This window comes from Entelurus aequoreus, linkage group LG02 (genome assembly GCF_033978785.1).
Source record: "Entelurus aequoreus isolate RoL-2023_Sb linkage group LG02, RoL_Eaeq_v1.1, whole genome shotgun sequence".
In the NCBI taxonomy this organism is placed as follows: domain Eukaryota; kingdom Metazoa; phylum Chordata; class Actinopteri; order Syngnathiformes; family Syngnathidae; genus Entelurus; species Entelurus aequoreus.
In genome coordinates this window covers 34,693,169-34,704,476 of record NC_084732.1, presented here as the reverse complement: position 1 = coordinate 34,704,476, position 11,308 = coordinate 34,693,169, and positions in this window count along the sequence as shown.

The window sequence follows — 11,308 nt, the reverse complement described above, 5'->3', positions numbered from 1 at the left end:
CCTTGAAGGTAGAAAAGCGCTATACAAGTATAACCCATTTATCATTTATTAAGATGTTTGAGGAAATGCTGAAAGAGGAAACACAGGCTATGGTGTCTATGGAAGCGAAGCTGGAAGAACAGGGAAGTCCGGAACTGATGATTCTTTTATATTTCTCCATTGCTCATAATGTTACATATCAGTTTTAAAGTAGTCATGGACCAGGGCGACAAAAACATGCATTTGAGTGACTAAATTCATAGTTTCTGTCTATGCGGGGAAATGGGCTGCAGTTCTATAGATGACATCACACTTAGAGTCGAGTAAATTGAGAATGGCGCTGGAAGAGGTGTTCCAAGTAGTTAGTTATCTACTCATTACACAAAAACTAATTGATACTATAGGAAATGACTACCAGATTCACTTTCATGACCCAAATTTACAGAAAGAGAACTTGTTAGTCAAATTCCAATCATCTGTACAGTGTGGGTACATTAAGGTTAGGAGAAGGGTTAAGTGGTATAATTCGGATTGACACAAAGGTTGAACTGTAAACAAAAGTGTTTTTGTGTCTGTATGTTACCTTCTGGGTGACGCTGATGATTGGAAGATGATGCAACCCTCCCATTTAGGGTACCGTATTTTCCGCACTATAAGGCGTACCGGATTATAAGGTGCACCTTCAATGAATGGCATATTTCAAAACTTTGTTCATATATAAGGCGCATCGGATTATAAGGCGCACCTATGCATCCATTAGATGGAGCTGCGCTAAAGGGAATGTCAACAAAACAGTCAGATAGGTCAGTCAAACTATTAATAGATTATGTAGTAGAAAGTCCAGGTTGTCAATGAGAACCAAAGTAGATTTAACACAAGAGTTTTATTTTACTCATAATCTAATGGTACAATGGTTGGGTTGAGTTGTCGAGCACACAGAAAGTTTTCCCTCGGGCGCGCCCGACAGCATGGAATAATGGCTAACAAAACACTCTCTTCGTTTGACTTTATCCCTTTCTTATCTCTCTTGTTAGTGCGTCAATGTCTTTTTGTTTTCCCTATCTGTTCCATAACAACTTGAATCCTTTAGACAGTCAACACATTCTGTAGACAGGTTGGCATGACTTAAAATTCACTTTTGTCCCACACCCGGGGACACAGAATAGAAGAGAAATCAAAATGAGCATACATTCTTGACAGACATGAAATATAGGTCAAAGGTCAGAAATTCTACTACAATTACAAACCAGCGTTCTGACAACTCTGTTCACTCCCAAAATGAATAAACAGCTGTTTTATTATTTTCCCCGAGGTAAAGTCAGTGACGTGGTGTTTTGTTTATCTTTTAACAACAGCAAGGTATAACATGTAGTGCAACATTCATATCACATAGTGGAGGGGAACTTTTCCCTGATTCAATAAACACGTAAAAAACAGTGATACTGTTACGGTAAATCAAACGTTAGTGCAATCCCAATATAGTAACACTCGAAATAGTGCAGAGCAATAACAACATATCAATAACTCAACGTTGCTCAAACGTTAATGTCACACAACACAGCACACAAAATAAACATGTAAAGCTCACTTTATGAAGTTATTCCTCATCCACGAATCCCTCAAATTCTTCTTCTTCAGTGTCCGAATTAAACACCATTGATTCGTTTATGTTAAATTATCTCGCTGCTGCTCTATTACCGTGTTCTACTGCGTGACTGATCGTCTTAAGTTTAAACTCTGCGTCGTAAGCGTGTCTCTTAATAGGAGCCATTTTTGGGTTAGAAGCGCTTCTTCTTCTACGGGGGAAAATGAAGTTGCCGGCTGCTTACCATAGTTGCGAGACCTAAACTTTATGAAAAGTATTATAATTGTTGTGGCTCAATATTGCTCCATATACCTGTATAAGGCGCACTGGATTATAAGGCGCACTGTCAGCTTTTGAGAATATTGGAGGTTTTTAGGTGCGCCTTATAGTGCAGAAAATACAGTACTTATGTTGGGGAAACGGTTCAGTTGTGGCTAAAACAGCAAATAGAGAAAATAAATTCCTCTAGATAAAAAAGGTGTTCCTGTAACTATAATGCTTTTCAAAGAGCGAGTCTCCTATAACAGGTGCCAGAAGACTTCAAGGCAGGCCGAGCAGCCTGAGAAAAGTAAAGATGTGTATTTTAAAATATGGTAAAATAACCTAAGGGGAAGATTGTTGTACCACACGTTGAAACTCAGTGCTATACAATAATTTGCATAATGTTTGCACAACAAAACAATTGATGATCAAAAGACTAGCTGAGAGTAATGGTAATAAGGTGACCCAATAAGGTACATGAGACTGATTAAGGCATAGTAAGGACACTTACTATTGTTTCCTTTTGTCTGTGACCGTGAAAAAGTTTCCCTTGGCTGCCAGTCAGCATTCTCCCTGTACCTTTTCTCTGCTCTCTCTACGGTCTCTTCTGCCTCTCTCCACCAGTTGTTTCCTTTTGTTTCCTTCTCCATCTCTGTGGCAGCAGGTCCCGTCCATCGATACAAGACTGTCAGTCACTGCAGTGACAATTGGCAGCTGTCGATACAGCGGCCAGGGACGGCTGTCTATATTCAAGGCATCAACTGGTGAAATGCTATCAGCTGCCAATACACACACCTTCACGTAGCATGTGACGTGCACTGAAGCTCCAAAGCACACGCACACATACATTATTCTTCAAATCACACTTGCTCATCGCTGATGCAGGAACACTTGGTTTAGTAGCAACAAGATTGGATCAGATGTGGAAACAATGAACCACCTTTTGACTTTTGTACCTACACAAGCAAAACTGCACAAGGGTCGTTTTTTTTATAGGGTGCCATTTGGACTTCATAACTTGTAAAAAATAAATAGTTGATTTACCAATATTTTTATGTTCTATTGTATACATGACATATGTAACTTGCTGAAAAACATATTGGTCGAACTCAGGCACCTAAATCATAGTATATTAGCTATATTAATGAGAGGTGACACACGGGATATGTCCACTCTGTTAAGGACATGTATGCCAACCTGCATCCTTATCCGTTATACTATGCTGCTTCTGCTGTGAATTGGTGAGAGAACATGCTGAATTTACCACTGAAATCGTAACACTTCACACTGAAAAGCATTAACACTGTACTTTTAACACCAATGTATTTGCTGTATATGATATTTTGCAACAGCAGTGATGATTAACCAAGAATTATGAAAGAAACTGCTGTTGAATGCATAATAGCACTACATATACATTGTGATAAGTCAACATTACTATATACATGTCCACTCTGTTAGGTTGATGTCCACCGTGTTAGTTGAATGAGGCTACACGGTGGACACTAACACAGTGGACATTTTGAGCTAAAGTTAGCCTTCAGCCTGCTGTGTTAACATAACAGCTAGCATGTACTTGAATAATTGATAAGAATCTATAATTTCACACAAACATGTTTTGAAAAATTTCAATTTGATTGATCTCCTTATTATTTAGGCCTAACAGAGTGGACACGTTATGTTCAACCACATTAAATTCACTTCATAAAAACATCAACATCAGATAGTAAGAGAGCTAAAAAACCACACAGCTTACCAGAGTTGAGTTTCCCGCCACTGGTGTGATGTTACCTGATGAGAATGATGTCACTGACAAATGTGGTTGTTTTCTTAAAGGACAGTAACGCAACTTAACAGAGTGGACAGCGACCACAGGGACAGACATAGAACCTTATTTTTTTGTAATTCTTTTTACGATTTTGATAATATACACCATATGACTAAAGAGAGCTTGTCTATGATAATTATATCATAACAAAAAAAAATTAAAAATATATGTTTTTATTTGTTATTTTCTAGATTAAAGTTGAATAAACAGCACCAGGGACATGGCAAAATCGCATAATAGAACTTTAACAAAAGCTTTAAAAAATATATATTCTAATGTTTGAAGCCCATATCACTGTATTTATGATAGACAACAATTTACCATACACAAAGAAACTAATGGAATGAGCAATTGTAAATATTTTGAGAAAATATGACATGATTTATACTGGGGACGCAAAAGGCACCATATAAAAAAATGACCCACAAGGACTATCACGCACGTGCACACACATGCCAATGAATGAAGAAGGCACCAAGAATTTGCGCCCCCTGCTGGAGACCTGTAGAGCTTTGGTAGTGACACTGAGGTGCATTAACATTCATTAATTGATTCAATCATCCATGTAGTCTTTTAATCACTCCTCCCACTTTTGACCAACCTTTTAGCTTTACTTCCTTTCTTTACTTCCTGCAGTCGCCGTAATTTACTGCCGAATGACTTGTATCCTTGAAGCCTTCCTATGTCTCCTGCCTCCTCTTCTTCTTCCCGTCACTTCTACACTATGTGTTCTTGAGAAGCATTAGCTGCTGCTTTACAGCCTCAGATGTAGAAAGGTGAACAATTGTATTAAGCTTTATGTTATGGATCTCTGAACACTTCACTGGGGACACCTCCTCAATCAAGAATCCTCCTCATTATGACTAAAGTAACCAAGATATGAGAAACAGCTAGTAAATGGTAATGGTAAATTGGTTATTCTTGTATAGCACTTTTCTACCTTCAAGGTACTCAAAGCGCTGTGATACTATTACCACATTCACACATTTACACACACACATTCACACATTGATGGCGGGAGCTGCCATGCAAGGCGCTAACCACGACCCATCAGGAGCAAGGGTGTATAATACATTATAGTTGTACACAATCAACATTGCTAAATATATACATTTCTATCCACCCCTATATTTGCATCAAATTGTATAATTCTAATGACAAATGTCACAAAAATGATGGCTGCTGTTCATAGGAAGGTATTTTGCCATATCAGTGTTTTCCAAACATACGCCACCACAAACATTTGGACTACCGCAAATAAATGTGCTGGTACCTAGTAGCTCATTAAGACATTATAACGCACCTGGCAAGCAAGACAAAAAACCCTTTTTCCCCGCAGGAACTTTTTCAGGAACTTCTGTCGGGAGCTTGCATGGCTACAGTATTTGTGACCCCAAGATGCAGGAACCAGGAGGCCAAGAGCAGGTAAGATGATTTTAATATAATTAAACAGAAAATTAAAGGCCTACTGAAACCCACTACTACCGACCACGCAGTCTGATAGTTTATATATCAATGATGAAATCTTAACATTGCAACACATGCCAATACGGCCGGGTTAACTTATAAAGTGCAATTTTAAATTTCCCGCTAAACTTCCGGTTGAAAACGTCTGTGTATGATGACGTATGCGCGTGACGTCAATCGTTGAAACGGAAGTATTCGGAGCCCATTGAATCCAATACAAAAAGCTCTGTTTTCATCTCAAAATTCCACAGTATTCTGGACATCTGTGTTGGTGAATCTTTTGCAATTTGTTTAAAGGCCTACTGAAACCCACTACTACCGACCACGCAGTCTGATAGTTTATATATCAATGATGAAATCTTAACATTATAACACATGCCAATACGGCCGGGTTAACTTATAAAGTGACATTTTAAATTTGCCGCTAAACTTCCGGTTCGAAACGCCTCTGAGGATGACGTATGCGCGTGACGTTGCCCGGCGAACACGGGTATGCCTTCCACATTGAAGCCAATACGAAAAAGCTCTGTTTTCATTTCATAATTCCACAGTATTCTGGACATCTGTGTTCGTGAATCTGTTTCAATCATGTTCATTGCATTATGGAGAAGGAAGCCGAGCAAGCAAAGAAGAAAGTTGTCTGTGCGAAATGGACGTATTTTTCGAACGTAGTCAGCCACAACAGTACACAGCCGGCGCTTCTTTGTTTACATTCCCTAAAGATGCAGTCAAGATGGAAGAACTCGGATAACAGAGACTCTAACCAGGAGGACTTTTGACTTGGATACACAGACGCCTGTAGAGAACTGGGACAACACAGACTCTTACCAGGATTACTTTGATTTGGATGACAAAGACGCAGACGTGCTACTGTGAGTATGCAGCTTTGGCTTTTTTTTGCGTATGTACGTAACTTTTTTTAAATATATAAGCTTTATGAACCTTGGGTTAGGTCAGGGGTCGGCAACCTTTACCACTCAAAGAGCCATTTTGGCAAGTTTCACACATTAAAGAAAGTAATGGGAGCCACAAAAATGTTTTTAAAATTTAAAATGAAAAACACAGCATACAAAGCTTACATGCTTTGTGCTATGTTAACCAGGGGTCTCAGACACACGCACCGGCACGCACTTTAATGTGGGAATTGGATGTTAGTGCAGCCCGCGAGTTTTGGATGAATGTCGCTTGCGTCACACTTGCCAACCCTCTCATTTTTCCCGGGAGACTCACGAATATCAGAGCGTGATGACACTGCATTTGGCGCCCTCTACGGTCTGCCCTATCAGTGTACCTGCTTGGCCACAAGTGGAATTCAGCTTTAGCTTGCTCACGTAAGAGACAGCAAGGCTACTAACTCAGCAGCCACACATCTTACACTGACGGTACCAATACCCAGAATCCCATGCAGCCCTAACTCTTCCGCTCAACCAACCACGAAGAGGGGGGGGGGGGTTGATGTGTGGGGGGATTTGGTGGTAGCTGGGTGTATAATGTAGACCGGAAGAGTTAGGACTGCATGGGATTCTGGGTAATGGTTGTGTTGTGTTTATGTTGTGTTACAGTGGGATGTTCTCCAGAAATGTGTTTTTCATTCTTTTTTGGTGTGGGTTCACAGTGTGGCGCATATTTGTAACGTAACAATGTTGAAGTTGTTTGATACGGCTACCGTCAGTGTAAGCTGTGTGGCTGATGAGTAACTATGCTTTGCTGTCTCCTGTGTGTGCAAGTAATAACAACATACAACATGTGGCTGGCCTGGCATGCTGTAAGTAAATGCTGTAGAGGACAATTACTGCAGTGCAATTAGGGCACGCCCTTTATATAGTAATTAGAGTGTTAATAGGATTATTTTTCCCTGGGAGTAGTCTATGAGAGACACTGACATCCATAAGTCTCCTGGGAAAATCGAGGGGGTCGGCATGCATGTAGCTGAGCCGCATCAGAGTGGTCAAGGAGCCGCATGCGGCTCCGGAGCCGCGGGTTGCCGACCCCTGGGTTAGGTGAACGGTCTTTTGGGCTGAGTGATTGTGTGTGTTGATCATGTGTTTGAATTGTATTGGTGTGTTCTATGGAGCTAGGAGCTAGCAGAGGAGCTAGGAACTAGCATAACACGTACCGTACCGTACGTGCGCGTCACGTACGTAACTTTTTAAAAATATATAAGCTTTATGAACCTTGGGTTAGGTGAACGGTCTTTTGGGCTGAGTGATTGTGTGTGTTGATCAGGTGTTTGAATTGTATTGGCGTGTTCTATGGAGCTAGGAGCTAGCAGAGGAGCTAGGAGCTAGCATAACAAACACGCAGGTGTTATTATGCAGGATTAATTTGTGGCATATTAAATATAAGCCTGGTTGTGTTGTGGCTAATAGAGTATATATATGTCTTGTGTTTATTTACTTTTGTAGTCATTCCCAGCTGAATATCAGGTACCGTGAGTATGCAGCCTTGGCTGCTAAACATTCGATAACTTGACCGTATGTGCGCGTCACGTACGTAACTTTTTAAAAATATATACGCTTTATGAACCTTGGGTTAGGTAAACGGTCTTTTGGGCTGAGTGATTGTGTGTGTTGATCAGGTGTTTGAATTGTATTGGCGTGTTCTATGGAGCTAGGAGCTAGCAGAGGAGCTAGGAGCTAGCATAACAAACACGCAGGTGTTTTTATGCAGGATTAATTTGTGGCATATTAAATATAAGCCTGGTTGTGTTGTGGCTAATAGAGTATATATATGTCTTGTGTTTATTTACTGTTGTAGTCATTCCCAGCTGAATATCAGGTCACCCCCGGCTCTCACAGCATCTTCCCTATCTGAATAGCTTCAACTCCCCACTAGTCCTTCATTTGCACTTTACTCATCCACAAATCTTTCATCCTCGCTCAAATTAATGGGGAAATTGTCGCTTTCTCGGTCCGAATCTCTCTCACTTCATGCGGCCATCATTGTAAACAATAGGGAACTTTGCGTATATGTTCAACTGACTACGTCACGCTACTTCCGGTAGGTGCAAGCCTTTTTTTTATCAGATACCAAAAGTTGCAATCTTTATCGTCGTTGTTCTCTACTAAATCCTTTCAGCAAAAATATGGCAATATCGCGAAATGATCAAGTATGACACATAGAATAGATCTGCTATCCCCGTTTAAATAAAAAAAATTCATTTCAGTAGGCCTTTAATGAACAATGGAGACTGAAAAGAACAAAGTTGTAGGTGGGATCGGTGTATTAGCGGCGGACTACAGCAACACAACCAGGAGGACTTTGAGATGGATAGCAGACGCGCTAGCCGGCGACCTCACCTTGACTTCCTCCGTCTCCGGGCCGCCAACCGCATCGGTGATCGGGTGAAGTCCTTCGTCGTACCGTCGATCGCTGGAACGCAGGTGAGCACGGGTCGTGATGAGCAGACGAGAGCTGGCGTAGGTGCAGAGCTAATGTTTTTAGCATAGCTCTGTCGAGGTTCCGTAGCTAAGTTAGCTTCAATGGCATCATTAGCAACAGCATTGCTAAGCTTCGCCAAGCTGGAAAGCATTAACCGTGTAGTTACATGTCCAGAGTTTGGTAGTATTGTTGATATTCTGTCTATCCTTCCAGTCAGGGGCTTATTTGTTTTGTTTCTATCTGCAGTTAAGCACGATGCTATCACGGTAGCTTCGTAGCTAAAGTGCTTCACCGAAGTATTGTCGTGGAGATAAAAGTCACTGTGAATGTTCATTTCGCGTTCTCGACTCTCATTTTCAAGAGGATATAGTATCCGAGGTGGTTTAAAATACAAACCCCGTTTCCATATGAGTTGGGAAATTGTGTTAGATGTAAATATAAACTGAATACAATGATTTGCAAATCCTTATCCCATATTCAATTGAATGCACTACAAAGACAAGATATTTGATGTTCAAACTCATAAACTTTATTTTTTTTTTGCAAATAATAATTAACTTAGAATTTCATGGCTGCAACACGTGCCAAAGTAGTTGGGAAAGGGCATGTTCACCACTGTGTTACATGGCCTTTCCTTTTAACAACACTCAGTAAACGTTTGGGAACTGAGGAGACACATTTTTTAAGCTTCTCAGGTGGAATTCTTTCCCATTCTTGCTTGATGTACAGCTTAAGTTGTTCAACAGTCCGGGGGTCTCCCTTGTGGTATTTTAGGCTTCATAATGCGCCACACATTTTCAATGGGAGACAGGTCTGGACTACAGGCAGGCCAGTCTAGTACCCGCACTCTTTTACTATGAAGCCACGTTGATGTAACACGTGGCTTGGCATTGTCTAGCTGAAATAAGCAGGGGCGTCCATGGTAACGTTGCTTGGATGGCAACATATGTTGCTCCAAAACCTGTATGTACCTTTCAGCATTAATGGCGCCTTCACAGATGTGTAAGTTACCCATGTCTTAGGCAATAATACACCCCCATACCATCACAGATGCTGGCTTTTCAACTTTGTGCCTGTAACAATCCGGATGGTTCTTTTCCTCTTTGTTCCGGAGGACATGACGTCCACAGTTCCAAAAACAATCTGAAATGTGGACTCGTCAGACTGCAGAACACTTTTCCACTTTGTATCAGTCCATCTTAGATGAGCTCAGGCCCAGCGAAGCCGACGGCGTTTCTGGGTGTTGTTGATAAACGGTTTTCGCCTTGCATAGGAAAGTTTTAACTTGCACTTACAGATGTAGTGACCAACTGTAGTTACTGACAGTGGGTTTCTGAAGTGTTCCTGAGCCCATGTGGTTATATCCTTTACACACTGATGTTGCTTGTTGATGCAGTACAGCCTGAGGGATCGAAGGTCACGGGCTTAACTGTTTACGTGAAGTGATTTCTCCAGATTCTCTGAACCCTTTGATGATATTACGGACCGTAGATGATCCCTAAATTCCTTGCAATAGCTGGTTGAGAAAGTTTTTTCTTAAACTGTTCAACAATTTGCTCACGCATTTGTTGACAAAGTGGTGACCCTCGCCCCATCCCTGTTTGTGACTGACTGAGCATTTCATGGAATCTACTTTTATACCCAATCATGGCACCCACCTGTTCCCAATTTGCCTGTTCACCTGTGGGATGTTCCAAATAAGTGTTTGATGAGCATTCCTCAACTTTATCAATATTTATTGCCACCTTTCCCAACTTCTTTGTCACGTGTTGCTGGCATCAAATTCTAAAGTTCATGATTATTTGCAAAAAAAAAAAGTTTATCAGTTTGAACCTCAAATATGTTGTCTTTGTAGCACATTCAACTGAATATGGGTTGAAAATTATTTTCAAATCATTGTATTCCGTTTATATTTACATCTAACACAATTTCCCAACTCATATGGAAACGGGGTTTGTACAAATCCGTGATCCACAATAGAAAAAGGAGAAAGTGTGGAATGCAATGAACCCTTGTACCTAAGTTACAGTCAGAGCGAAAAAAGATACGTCCTGCACTGCACTGTAATTCTTCACTCTAACGTTCGTCATCCACGAATCTTTCATCCTCGCTCAAATTAATGGGGTAATCGTCGCTTTCTCGGTCCGAATCTCTCTCGCTGCATTGTAAACAATAGGGAAATGTGAGCAGCCCTTTCTCCTCTGACGTCACGCTACTTCCGGTAGAGGCAAGGCTTTTTTTTATCAGCGACCAAAAGTTGCGAACTTTATCGTCGTTGTTCTCTACTAAATCCTTTCAGAAAAAATATGGCAATATCGTGAAATGATCAAGTATGACACATAGAATGGATCTGCTATCCCCGTTTAAATAAAAAAAATGTCATTTTAGTAGGCCTTTAAGCAGTCGTGCATGTAATGTTCACAAACAAAAATGAGGAGCGGCATAAATTTAAGCCTGCTGATTGGCACCAGGTGTGGACCGGCTGCCAATCAACAGCGGGTGAGGGGAAAAACAGCGCTCCGCGGGACAAGCAGGAAATAGAATCCAAATAAGAGCACTGATAGGAAATAAACACAAAACAAGGAAGCACAAACAGAATTAAAGTGACAGACTGCACAACTTCCCCACTTACCCGGGTAAATAAAGTTCCCCCTTTGTTTCCACCAAAAACTACCCGGGTAAATTTAAGTTCTTTAGGAACCTTTCAAAGTTCCTCCTGGCTAGGTGGGACTTTTCAAAGCAACCAGAAGGTTGTGCTGTCAAACGCTGATTGGTTAAACACAGTTCAAACTTCTTTCAAACACACG